The following is a 14,308-nucleotide window of genomic DNA, read 5'->3' as shown; positions in this document are numbered from 1 at the left end:
TCTTTCTCACACCCAACTACTTGCTTTACCCTTAACCATTGTCATTTCAGATCTATTCCCTCTCAGGGCAGCTTGAAATCAAAGTTCATCAAGCACATTCCCCCCTCAACTCCACCTGACATTGGTTATGACTACTTTACAGCACCCTAGAACTTGTAGTATTAATTTAGATGAACGGTTAGTTTGTACTAACGTATCTAGTGAGTTTGTTCCTCATAGCTAGTGTGTTTGGCTAAAATAACAATAGCTAAACTCTTCTTACATTTACTTTACAAATACATTTTAAACTCTTGAAAAGTAGAAACTATGTCTTATATTGACTTTGTCCATATCTGAATATTTACATGAGAAACAAAGAAAGAGTATTTTATTTCTCTCTGCATTCTAATAGACCTAGAGGAAGTTTAAAACGAAACAAGTAAATGAACAAACAAAAAACCCAAACCGGAGAACTGATCAGTATAAACTCTACCTGTAAAGACTGATCTTTCTTTGACTCTTTCTCTAAAGATGATGAGAAAGGGGTCTCTTAAATGACTGGATTTGCTCTAACTGTCTTCAAGGACAAAGTTTATTTTATCCACTGAGGGAATCTCTTTTCCTAAGAGAACATATTCTCATTGTGTATCAAGCCAGAAAGGAAATAAAGAGGGGGTCAAATGAGTTTAATGCAAAGTTTGTTTTCAACTTGAACTTTAAAAATCAGCAGAAATTTAGTGATTTATTTTATTTTGATTTTTTAAGTTCCCAGAATACCCTTTCCCTCTCAGTCCTTTCTAGTTTAAGGGCTTATTTTTCAGTTTCCTGTGCATTCAGTAAAAAAAAAAAAATCTCTATATAAACATTGTCCACAGGGGTTTGTGAGATGCTTTTATATTTATACTCTATATTTATATTTTATATGAGAAAAGAGAGACATGGAAGAAAAGAGAATTGATTTAAACATAGTAATAAATAACCTTTTTTTTTTTTTTGCAATTGCTCGAATCTGTTAAAATTTCCAAAAGATGATAATAATTTGTGAGAATAAAATTCTTCTTTAGCTTTTCCTTGAAATATGGGGAATATCACAGGACTACTTTAAACCACAATGAAATTGAACATTTTGGTTAGCTTTAAAACTGAATTAAAACTTAAAAAATACACACAAGTCATCTTTCAAAAATTTTGAAGTGGGATCTAACTCCTCTTCTCTCTGTGACTGCACACTGTCTCTTTCTACATACATTTTAGTAGATCTCAAATTTAAAAGTTACTCATTTCTTCCTTTAAATGTGACTCCAGCTATGTCAATTTTCCTTCATGCCTTTAGAATTCCTGGCTCAGTACAAAGCACTGTTGCTGCCTTCCTGGCTTCCCAGGTTTCCCTTGCCAATGCATTCCATTAGCCACTTCCAGATATTCTAAAACAGTATTTTATAATAACACTCCTTACTCGGGAACTCATAGAATTTTCTACTGCCAATTCAATGGGTAACGTGGAACAGTGAAAAGACCTCTGTACTAAGAATCAAATGATACTCCACCACGATATTAAGCCTTCTCCACTATAAAAATTAATAATGGTCATCTCTACCTCACAGTCTTATTAAAGGGATCAAAAAAGATAATATACGTTAAAGTAGTTTTAAAATTAAAAAAAAAAAAAAGAAAATTTAAAGCACCATACAAATAGAGTTGGAGACTATTAAGTTTCAAGTCTTCTCATAAATTGACCATCACACACCTATCTAAACATATTCGTATCACTCTTCTCATGGGCATACTCTGTTCCAGGTAAACTAAACTCCCTGTGCTAGCATGTTGTGCTCATCCCTGTCTTCATTACCTCTGTTCATCCTGTCTGTTCACTTCGCCCGTTTAAATCCTATCCAACTGCCCAGCTAAACTTTTCATCCCCTGCCACGACTCCTGCTCTGACCTCTTGCTGCAAGTATCATCAAGCCATACCTCGTGGGTTAGTTTATAGCCAGATTACCAGACCTTGGAAGGTAGTCCTCCATTAGGGATTTCCAGAGCACCTACCACAACAGTGAGGACACAATAGGTATGCAGTAAATATTTGCCAATGGGTAGGTTTTTGTATCACTCTGTCTCTTTCCTCTGAATGCTTATGACATGGTTTTGTTAGCTTGAGAAGCCAAAGGAAACAAATTAAAGTCACATTTGCTCCAGCGGGGTCCCTTAGGATGTTGCGTATCAAAGTCTTTTTCAGACGCAAAACCAGTTGCCTTTGGAGGTTGGAAGTTCTTGTCCACCCAGAGGCAACTTGGAAGAAAGGCCTGGTGACCTGCTTTCAAAATATTTGCTACTGAAAACCCTATGGAGCACAGCTCTACTCTGATACACATGAGGTTGTCATGAGTTGGAATCGACTAGACAGCAACTAATTTACTGGTATGTTTGTTTATTTGATCATATAGAATCTTATTAAGAATAGAACAACAACTGTTAGTTTTTAAATATATGATGTTTTACATTGCACTAATTTTCAACGATTACAATGTCAAATGTTTATTAGAGAACTTAGACACTTTTGTAGTTAAAAAAAAATTGTTTTGAAACTGTGTGGTTTCCGGAGCAGAGAAGAGGAAAGCAGAAAACTTTAGAAGTTCCTCATTGCTCTTCTTTTGTATAAATTTACAGGTTTCATAGCATGAATTATTACCTGGGTGGAAAAAGTGAAGACTCTTCCCATTTCAGAATTATGAAACAGGTAAAACACATTAAAAATGTAAATGACTGAAAAATGCAATTAAAGTACAGAGAGAAAAGCATAACATGTTTTAAAAATTAAATTAACAACCACACGTACGTATGTGTCTGGTGGTTAGATTTTTGAGGTCTGGTATTTCCTATTGTCTTTTTTATGTATCTTTTCAAAATGTAGATTAATAAAAAATTTCTGTTCATTTTCCACTTTCTAAATATTTATATATTTTATCTTGTTGATTACCCTACTTTTAGACATCTTTATCTTCTTTTCTGTTCACAGAATTTATTTCTTTTGTCTCTGTTTTATTTCTTGATCGTTTTGGTTTCTATTCTCTATAGCCCCTCCCTCCTTTTATTGTCTCGGTTCTCTGTTGTGGAAATGTAGACGTAATAACTATAGTCTGTACTGTGATTTATATTTTACTTCTTGGCCTGTGGTAAATCGGAACCCTGGTGGCGTAGTGGTTAAGAACTATGACTGCTAACCAAAACGTTGCTGTTCAAATCCACCAGGCACTCCTTGGAAACACCATGGGGCAGTTCTACTCTGTCCTATAAGGTTGCTACGAGTTGGAATCATCTCGACGGCAATGGGTTCTCTGGTAAATTAAGTGACCAAGCCTTGCATATAGTAAGATCTTAGTGTGGTATGGTTTTATTCAATTAGAACAGAGATTTAAGTTACCAATAAATTAGGGCGGAGGGGATTTTCACTCAGTGAACATATGCCCTTCTTCCAAGAGACCACCTCTCTCTGTTGTTTCCTATCTGAGGGGCAGGGCAGCACCACTCACTGAGCTGTCCATGGTCCAAATAAGAATTTCATCTTTCACATCTCCTCTTCCTCTCTTGCAGCACACATCGAAGTAATTTTCAGTTCCTTCTATTTTGCCTCCTAATAACTTTTGAATAGATTCGTTTCTGTTTTATCCTGTCTTGTTTATTCCTATCCATTTTTCAAAACAAAGCCTGATACTTTCCCATTCCCTTGTGATAAAGCATGAACTCTTTTGCATACCCTAGGCCACATTTTAGGCTCTGGCCCAAGTTTTTGTCCTTCATCTTGGATTTATTCATCACTCTCTTGAAATCCTGGTGGTGTAGTGGTTAAGAACTATGGCTGCTAACCAAAAGGTCGGCAGTTGGAATCCACCAGGCGCTCCTTGGAAACCCTATGGGGGCAGTTCTACTTTGTCTTATAGGGTCACTACAAATTGGAATCCACTGGATGGCAATGGGTTTGGTGTTTTTGGGGAGGGGGGGACAGTCTCTTTCATACCCCCACCACTCTAATCTCCAGCCATATTTACTTTTAGCTACTTAAATCTACTCATTCACTCGTGTTTGTGGATTCTTTCTCTTATTTCCTGGCATTTACACATGCTCTGCCCTCTGTGTGGAACATCTTTTCTCAACTCATCCCCTGTCTAACCCCCACGTATCCTCTAGGACTCATCTGAGAGGGCGTCTCCATTGGTAAATCTTTCCTGACTCCTCAAGACAAGTTCTCTGAAGAACTCTATTCTTGACTCCACCAAAGTACTTACACACTATTTTTAAGTAGGTTGTCCACCATACTGTCCTTTTGTACAGCAAAGCCTTTTTTTTCCATTATTCTGTCTCCAGTACTTGCACAGCCCTTTGCTTATAACAACCACTTAATTAAGTTTTTGAATGGATGAACTCATATACTTCATTTTAACTTTTTTATTTTAACTAGATTTGCCCACTTGAGTTCTCTCCAATTATTTAAACTTCATGGTTTTCTTGTTTTGTTTTGTTTTTTGCCTTTGCTTAACTCTTCCACCTGTTGGATTTAAAGTAAATTAAGTGTATCAAATAAGCTTTACTATATAATATAAATTTAACACAATTATATTAGCTTACCCTAATTATTTATGTAGAATTTGAAATTTAGAGAAAGTTGATATGAATTGATACCAAGATATTTGATTTCTGATTTCTAATTCCAGATGTTGGTGTCCAATAACAGCTGCTTATGTGTCAAGTTTATGTATATCCCTGAATGGTCATGGCTGTCCATTCTTAATGTTACCCTAGTAACTCTGTTCTGAAGCAAGTAAGCAACCTCTCTCTTTATTCTACTCTTTTCTTTCCCACTCTAAGGCAGTGATTACAATCTACCAAGTAATGCTGTCAAATTTTCTGACATCAGAAGGACATGTCTTAGTTATTTCACTAACCCAGAGAAGGGAAGGTAATAAAACTTTCTTTATGGTAAGCGTTTTTCCACTCCAAATTCAAAGAAGAAATACTTACAGGAAGTTTTAGGGAGCATGAAGTAAATGCTATCAGTCAAACAGAACAGACTTGTTAAGCCCAGAGGTCCTTTTCTTCTCACATATTTATTGCTTTATCCTGATCAAGGGCAAAATAATGCATGGATAAATTACATGGTTCAAGTTCATATTTTGAATACTTGATCCACTCACTAAATCTTGTAGTTTATTACTAAGTATAGTTCATCTTCAATTCCCCTTTCTGGCTCCATTTCATGGTTTATAAATATAAGGTGCAAGGTCTTACAGATAACTCAATTAATTTCTTGCAGTTTAATATAGCCCTCTATATGATATATTTATATGCCGAAGTTGTATGGTCCAAGAAGGTATTTTAAAACTCTATATGAACAGCTCTGGTGTAAAATATGTAAAAAAAAAAAAAAAAGTACAAATATTTTACACCTTTTTTATTCGTTTATTTTTTGATCAGTTCCTAAGTGTTAGGTAAGATATTGAATGGGTACATTACTGAATATTCATCTCTAGTAAATATGATTGACCAGCATGCATGCTTACAGGAAATATCATATGGACTATATAACATTTCTTGAGTCACTGTAATTTGTAAGCAAAACTGGGCGTAAATCTAAGTCATATTTATTCCCATCTAACCTCTTCTTCATTTTTATTTATTCCTCTATTTATTTTCTCTTCATTCTATCTCCTGTAAACCTCAAGCCTAATTACGATTACTGACTTAATACTGCTGGGGTATTAGCTGTGATGAAAATTTTGAACTTCATTGCCAAAGTTTAAAAATCTGGTTAGGTAGGCTCACAGAACATTTCAACATGTAGTTCTGGCAATATTATCTCAAACAGCATATGCCTAGCAATCCCTCCAATCCTTGATTTATTTGCTAAGACTTTTTTCTATTTGAGTTCTTTGTCATTATCATTACTTATAACTTAGATTCATATATTGTTTTCATATGTATCAGGTGGTGAAAACAGTTTGTGCTAGACTACTAAAGGTTGCCAGTTTGAACACACCCATCAGTACCTCAGAAGAAAAGACCTGGCAATCTCCTTCTGTTAAGATTACAGCCAAGAAGACCCTATGGAGAAGTTCTGCTCTGTAACACATGGAGTCTCAATGAGTTGGAATTGACCTGATGGCAACTAACAACAACAACATGAGGAGTCTGTTCCTGAGGCACCAAAAATCTGCTCTAAGAATTCCAGTTAGTGGGCTGAGGGCTTGGGACCATGGCCTCAGGGGACATCTAGCTCAATTGGCATAATATAGTTTATAAGGAAAATGTTTTCTATATCCTACTTTGGTGAGTAGTGTCTGGCATCTTAAAAGCATGTGAGTGGCCATCTAAGATACGTTTACTGGTCCCATCTCGTCTGGAGGAAGGGAGAACGAAGAAAACCAAAGACACGTGAGAAATATTAGTCCAAAGGACTAATGGACCACAACTACCACAGCCTCTACCAACCTGAATCCAGCACAACTAGATGGTGCCTGGCTACCCCCACTGACTGTTCTGACAGTCATCACAATAGAGGGTCCCAGACAGAGCTGGAGAAAAATGTAGATGAAAATTCTAACTCACAGAAAAAGACCAGACCTACTGGTCTGACAGAAACTGGAGGAACCCCAAGAGTATGGCCCCCAGGTACCCTTTTAACTCAGCACTGAAGTCACTCCTGAGGTTCACCCTTCAGCCAAAGATTAGACAGGCCCATAAAACAAACAATAGTACAAGTGGCTCAACCATGTATATGAGACTAAATGGGCGCACCAGCCCAGGATCAAGGACAAGAAGGCAGGAGGGGGCAGGAAAGATGGATGAGTGGAAACGGGGAACCCAAGGTCAGGAAGAAGAGAGTGGTGACATGTCTTGGGGTTGGCAACCAATGTCACAAAACAAAGTGTATATTAATTGTTTAATGAGAAACTAATTTGCTCTGTAAACCTTCACCTAAAGCACACACACACACACAAAATTCCAGTTAGGTCTTTGCTATTATTCATCTTTCTGATACTGAGGAAAGGGGAATGTGGAGGGGCTGGTTGGTGGTTGTTTACACTGACAATTTCTCTCTTCATCACAGAACAATCAAAACATTGTTTTATGTCTAAATTCAGAGTGGCATAGTGATTAAGAGTTCAGCTGCTTACCAAAAGGTCGGCAGCTCACATCTACCAGGAGCTCCCTGGAAACCCTATGGGGCAGTTCTACTCTGTCCTATACAGTCACTATGAGTTGGAGTCGACTCAATGGCAATGGGTTTGGTTTTTTTGGGTTTTTTAAATAAGCATATTGGGAATGGGGGTATGGTAAGAGAACAGGAAGATGAATGATTTCCTACAGCAATGAATAGATTTAAGTAATCATTTTTTAATCATTCTTTGATTAAATCTTTCAATGGCTACCCTACCTTTCTGTCTTAAGAAGATTGTTCTTCTTGGAGGTGAATGCTACTTTTCAGGAGGAAGGGAAGTAATAATTTTCATGTAAAAATGGTTTGTAATTTTCATAGGCCTTAAAGTGGGGTGAGAGCTCATAGGTAAGGTCAGGTAAAAGTAAAGAAGAGTTCTTGTTTCTAGAGAAGAAAGGATTGCTTTAGAGCTGTTCTCAGTGAAATGAATGACATTGAAGAGAAAATTACTTCTGCAAAACAATTCCCAAACTATTCCTTAATAAATCCATGAAGATATGTTGCAAATTGCTTGTGACCATAAATTTATAAGAACAAACTTAAAAGGAAACAAAAAACAATTTGAACTTAATAGTACTAAGTTAACACCAAAACCAAAAAAACCCAGTGCCATGGAGTCAATTCTGACTCACAGCAACCCTATAGGACAGAGTAGAACTGCTGCATAGAGTTTCCAAGGAGCGCCTGGTAGATTCGAACTGCTGGTTTCTTGGTTAACAGCCCTATCACTTAACGACTACACCACCAGGGTTTCCCAGGTTAATACCCAAAATGGGTTATTATTCAAGAATTTCGCATAAAATCAATGAAGTCATACTTGAAATTACCACTAGAGGGCAGAAAATAGGGAAAAAAAGGTCCTTAACAGTAGTTAGTGGGTTTCCGGAATCAGAAATTTCAAGGTCCTGGAACCTCTGGAAACAACCATGATAAGAATAGTTGTTAACATTTATGAGGTACCTACTATGAGTCAGACACAGTTCTAAGAACTTTATAAATATTAACTCATTTAATTTCACAACAACTCTACGAGGTAAATACTATCAGTGTCTCTATTGTATAGATGAGGAAACTGAGGTTAAATGATTAGTACAAAATTATTCAGTAGGTAAATGGTAGCACAGGATTCAAATCCAGATGATTAGAATTTCAAGTCTGCACTGTACTTCTCCCATGATGACAACTTTTTTTATAAATGTGTGTACTTTATTACAAACAACAGTGTATAGAATCACTTTCTGAGCTATGAGAGAGAACAAGATGTTTCTTTTGGCATGATTTGGTGATAAATTTCCTAACTTAATTCTACTGCATTGCTTGATAAGCCAGGGATTTCCCAGGTGGTTTCATAAACACATCTTGGGAAACAAACCTAAAAATTTGTTTTTGTTCTTTCGATGCTGCAAATTATGATGTTTTCTGAATAACTTGAACTAATAAACAGAACCTACTGGTACCACTATTAACAGTGTAAGGGAGAGGCTGAGCCCCAAATGGAAGAGTAACTGCATTGGCTTAGCAAACAGCAGTAACATCAGGGCACTGCTGGAGTAATTTGGTTGAGGCTGGATGACACGGGGGCAGGAAGACAGGGTCCACAGCTTGTCCTCCAGCCACACCGGTGATGAAGGAACGGTGCAAACAAAAAGGGAAGGGTTGAATCTTGATTGTTTAACCAGAGGCTCTCTGCATTGCCCCCATTTCTATATTCACCAGGTGGGGCACAAACTAGGGCCTGGATTTGAATTCCTCCCCCTGAGCACATATTACTTAGCAAGGTAGCTAATGCCCCTATAGCACTGCACAGGAAAATAATGAGGAGATGAAGAATAGTGCCAGTGTTATAAAGGAAAGGCAACAAACCAAAACCTACAGTCAGTGGGATTAATGGACCAGACAGAATAAGAATTTGAAATATGCATGGTCAATATTTTCAAGGAGATGCTATCTTATTTTCAATCAAAATTCAAGCAGGCTCTTTTAAGGAGCCTTTTACAGAACTTAGCAATTGAATTTAGAATATATACGGAAGAATAAAGGTCTGTGAATACTTTACTCATTTTATTTAAAGAGCAGCAAAAAATGGGGACACATTCTGTATGTAAGGCATCAGACATAGCACAAAGCCATATTAATAATGAAACTAATGTGGTATTCATTACAAACAGAAAGACTAAGGAACATAGTGGTAATCTCAGAAATACACACTCAATACATATACCCAGTGCATATACACATATGCATTTGAAACATGCTAAAATTGACATATAAATAAGTGGGGAAAAGATAGATTGTTTAGTAGAGGGCACTGGGAAACTGATATGAAAAAATTAAGTTGGATCCATACCTTATATCATAAATAAAGACATACCGGATGTATAAAACATCAAAGTGAAAAGTAAAATGTAAAAACAAACAAAAATTCAGGAGAATACATTTGCTACCTTGAAGAAATAGAAAGTTTTCTAGAATATAAGAGGACAAACCATTAAAAGAGATACAGAGGTGGGGTGGGGGGAGCGAGACAGAGAGAGAGAAATAAAGGAAGCATTTAATTATGTTAAAATTAAAGATTTTTCTTCATGAAGAAAAATCAGAGATAAAATTAATAAATGATTGACAAACTCGGAGAAGATATTTGCAATGTGTGGGACAAACAAGGGGTTGGCATCTAGAATACGCAAGGACTTCCTGAAAGTCAATGTGAAAAGACAAGAAATTCAGTAAAAAAAAAAAAAAAAGACCAAAGAAGAATAATAGGCAATTTCCATAAAGGGAAAACTGAATGGCCAATAACTCTGTGGAAAGTTGTTCAACTTACCTTGTAAACAAAAATATGCAAATTAAATCAACAGTGAAATATGACTTTATCCATTATTTTGGCAAAATATAGAAAGTTGGATATCATGATGTGGCTTATCGGTCTTAGACATAACCAAAAATCTCATGGAACTGAGTTACTGGTCTTGAAGGTTAAGGATCGTAGTCTTGGGGGACATTTAGGTCAATTGGCATAACAGTTCATAAAGACAGCATTCTACATCTTACTTTGATGAGTAGCATCTGGGGTCTTAAAAGCTTGCAAGCAGATATCTAAGATAGAACTATTGGTCTCTTTCCAGCTGATGCAAAGGAGAATGAAGAAAACCAAAGACTCAACGAAGCAATTAGTCAAAAGGACTGATGGACCACAGGAACCACAGCCTCCACTAGCCTGAGACCAGAAGAACTAGATAGTGAGAAGGGCAAGAGATCAGGCTGGCTATCATTAAAAGGCCTTTGCCTCAGTATTCTTGGAATTTAAACCTAAGTGCAGACCACCATATTACTTTTACTCCTAGCACCTGAGAACTACTTGTGATTAACAAACTAGGTGCTCAGACAAGATAAAGGGCTACATTCCAAGGCCCTGTGTGCTTGATTAGCTATAATTAAGTAACCTCTGATTCAGTATTCTTGGAATCTAAACGCAGACCACCATATAACTTTTACTGCTGATACTCGAGGACTACTTGTGACTAACAAACTAGGTGCTTAGATAAGATAAGGGCCATATTTCCTATCTGTACATGCTTGACCAGCTATAAATTACTGATAACCCTCATGAGTTGTTTTTCAAGTCTCCCACCAGGTGCAGAGCATGCGTAGTAACAATCAAGGTATCCTATGAATGATCGCCCACGTAAGATAATCATGAACAAAGATCCCTTGCTGGGACTCGAACCAGGATCCAGAGACATCACGCATGTGCAACATCCCAGAATAAGTCCTGTTTGACACCCCAGCAGTCCTCTCGACAGACTCCATCTTAGTTCCAAAAACCCCTGCGAGGAAATCCATCTTGAATTCCAACTGCGTGTGTATTTGATTTTCATAATGCCTCCCCTTCTCCTGGAAATCTCCACTCATCTAATAAATGAGGAAAACCTTTATAAACCCTAGGAAATTCTTCGTCGAAGAGAGACTGGAGGCTAGCGTAGGTGGAAACCCCTCTCCATCTCTGCCTTGCAAGCCTTTTTACTTTCTTTCTGTCCCTAATAAACCTTTGTTCCTGTGGAACTTCTGAGCCTCTTCTGGTCATTCTTGGTCAGAAGAGGTTAAGAGCCTAAGCAGGGCTTAGTCCCGAGCTGGGAAGCCCTGCCCTATAACAGTGCCCAGCTACCACTACTAACCACTTTGGCCAGGATCACAATAAAAGGTCCCGGTTAGAGTGGGAAAAAACTGTAGAAAAAAACTCGAATTTATAAACTAGACCAGACTTACTGGTCCTATAGAGGCTGGAAGAACCCCCAAGACACCCTTCTAACTTGGAACTGAAACCACCCCCAGAGATAACCTTTCACCCAAATAACAGACAAGCCTATAAAATAAGCAACAGCACCATGAGGAAAGTGCTCCTTAAAACAATCATCTATATGAGACCAAAAGGGCAACATCTACACAAAAGCAAAGATGAGAAAACAGGAAGGGGTGGGAAACCCGGAGGAATGGAAGTAGGGAACTCAGGGTGGTAATGGGGAGAGGGGGGATTGCAACCAATGTCATGGAACAGTTTGTATATAAGTTATTGATTGGGAAACCAATTTGCTCTGTAAACCTTTACCTAAAGCATAACAAAATGTTCAAAAAATAAAATTTGCATTGATTCCAGGAAAAAAAAAAAAAAAAAACTGACCCAAACTGCAAAAGCCTGCCAGAAACTGCTCTATAAAAAAAAATAGCAATGTAAATTTGTCTTATCCTGCTACAACAGGATAGTTGTCAAACCATTACCTCCTAATTTAAATCTCAAAAAGTCTCTTGGCTGCAGGTGGGTGGAGGGCCAAATTATTAGTCGCCAGGGCAGAAGTCTTTAGGGCAGAAGTAAACTGGTATCAGTGTCCTTAGCAAAGGGGGAAGGCAGGGTTCAATCAATCATGTTAAGATTGGAGACTATATTTCTCCCTCCTTTTCTCTTTGTGGGGGCACTGTGTTAAGAGCTATGGCTGCTAACCAAAAGATTAGCAGTTCGAACCCACCAGCCGCTCCTTGGAAACCCTATGGGATAGTTCTACTCTGTTCTATAGGGTCACTATGAGTAGGACTTCACGGCAATGGGTTTTGGTTTTCTTCTTTTTATAAGACCAATTCTTTGAGCTATTTGCTTTTTTTGGAATCACAATGTCCTCCCTCTGTGCATATAGAAAAACTGCTCAGAATAAACCTTATGTTCAAATTCCTGAGTTTCAATTATTTTTAACAATAATAAAGGAGCCTTGGTGATACAATGGTTAACTCATCTTGGCTGCTATCTGGAAACGTTGGCAGTTGGAACCACAAGCAGCTTTGCAGGAGAAAGGACCTGGTGACCTGCTTCCATAAAGATTACCTCATGGGGCAGTTCAACTCTGTACTATAGGGTCACTGTGCGTCTGAATTGACTGAACACCACACAACAACAATATGCTGATAATACATAGAATATTATGGAATTATTTTGAAAATCAATTACTGTTAAGGAAATATTTTGAAAATGATATCGCCTCTTATATTTTAATAACAATACAGTAATAACTTACTTTTGGGGTACTGGGCAGAAGCAGCCCTGGGTTATGAGCTAAGTACAATATGGTTTGTGTGAGTATGAGAAGTCAGCATGGCAGATATCATGGGAGTGGCCTTTTCGTGCCTATACTTACACCTGATTGGCAAAATTTGGCAAGAGGAAATCAAGGGTAGAATAGGAAGGAAGGAACTAATTTATAAAAAATGGAAAACATTTCAGAATCCTTGAGCTTTACAAGAATTGGTTGGTATTCTCACTATATCCATAGGTGGCTGCTAGAGACACAGGCTACCTATGATGCAAACATTGGTTATAATATGTGAGATGATCAAAGGATGCCAGATAACCTGTGTGCAAAACCATAAGCATTCCTAAGTGACCAGTATTTTGTATCTTCAATGCTTTTGTCTATGAAATAGAATTAGTCACATCTGAAAGCATGGTGACTACTAAAGCAACTGAAAGTAGGTAAGGAACGAACTCGTATTTTGGTTTATCATCTTATTTGGCATTAATAGACATTACTACCAGAGACGATGGAAACTTTTATTTATCTTACACCTAGTTTTTACAATTCAATAGATACATTCAAGCTGCCCAAGGAAGCATAAACTATTTTAAGTCACTGTGCTCTTTTTATGACTTTATTAAATTGCAGTTTTTCAACCTGAAATTTTCTGAATCTCTTATGGAAATTGCTTATATTTTACAATTTTCTCATTAGCTGTTTTTTTCTTTTCTCTCTTTTTTTTTTTTTACAATCTTGAAAGAACATATGCTTATGAAGAGATGGCACATGGATCATGCCATAATAAAATCAAATTATAGATATCTATATAGCCCATTTTGTAGGTTAAGTAGTTCAATATATTTTTACGTATGATCTCAATTTTATTTCTTTAAGCATTTCCTTATGTATCTAAAAATAAGTATGTATGTAGAAAATTTTGCAAAACTATGACAAAATATTAACTAAAGGCTGTTTTCTGTGGGTGATGGGGTTACAGGTACGTAGTATTTCTTAATTATTCTCAATGTTATACAATATTTCTAAAATAAACAGGGCTTTGAACTTAAAAAGTAGTGTTAATCTTTTTTTGAGTAATTCTATTTTATTATAAAATTGCTTCTGTTGTCCATTAATTAATTGATCAATTAATCCAACAATTCATTAACTGGTCATTTTTTGATCACTTTACACATACTTGGATATGTACTGAGTGCTGGAAATTAAAAATTTTACACACACACAATAATCCTTACCTCTGTAGAGTTTGCGGTCTAGAGGGATTTTTAGACTTTAAATTGAACCAAAAATCTACCTTACTGTGACATTTTAACTGTTGATCCACTGCGGTAAACCAAAACCTACCTATTACCTCTTCCAATCTCAAGATTGTTATCATGGTTTCATTTTTAGCCTTCTCTTTTCTAGGCTAAATGAGTTACCAGAACCTTCCTTACAGGGTCATCGTGAGTGCACTCTCAGATCACATTTCCTTTGCTCCAATGCTCTCTTAAAAATGCAATACCCAGAATTGAATGTAGACTTTTCTCTACTAAATCCAGTAAAA

At 37.0% G+C, this 14,308-nt stretch overlaps 1 long non-coding RNA gene across 1 annotated transcript; it reads left to right on the top strand.

Annotated features, from left to right (window-relative positions):
- The first annotated feature begins 2,641 nt into the window (after window positions 1-2,641).
- On the top strand, window positions 2,642-11,307 carry LOC126064432 (uncharacterized). The gene is made up of 3 exons (XR_007514514.1): window positions 2,642-2,716; window positions 4,689-4,795; window positions 5,959-11,307. It is a non-coding gene; the product is annotated as an uncharacterized LOC126064432 (long non-coding RNA).
- The last annotated feature ends 3,001 nt before the right edge of the window (window positions 11,308-14,308 follow it).

This window comes from Elephas maximus, chromosome 2 (genome assembly GCF_024166365.1).
Source record: "Elephas maximus indicus isolate mEleMax1 chromosome 2, mEleMax1 primary haplotype, whole genome shotgun sequence".
NCBI lineage: Eukaryota > Metazoa > Chordata > Mammalia > Proboscidea > Elephantidae > Elephas > Elephas maximus.
This window is presented reverse-complemented; position numbering and strand designations above follow the sequence as displayed.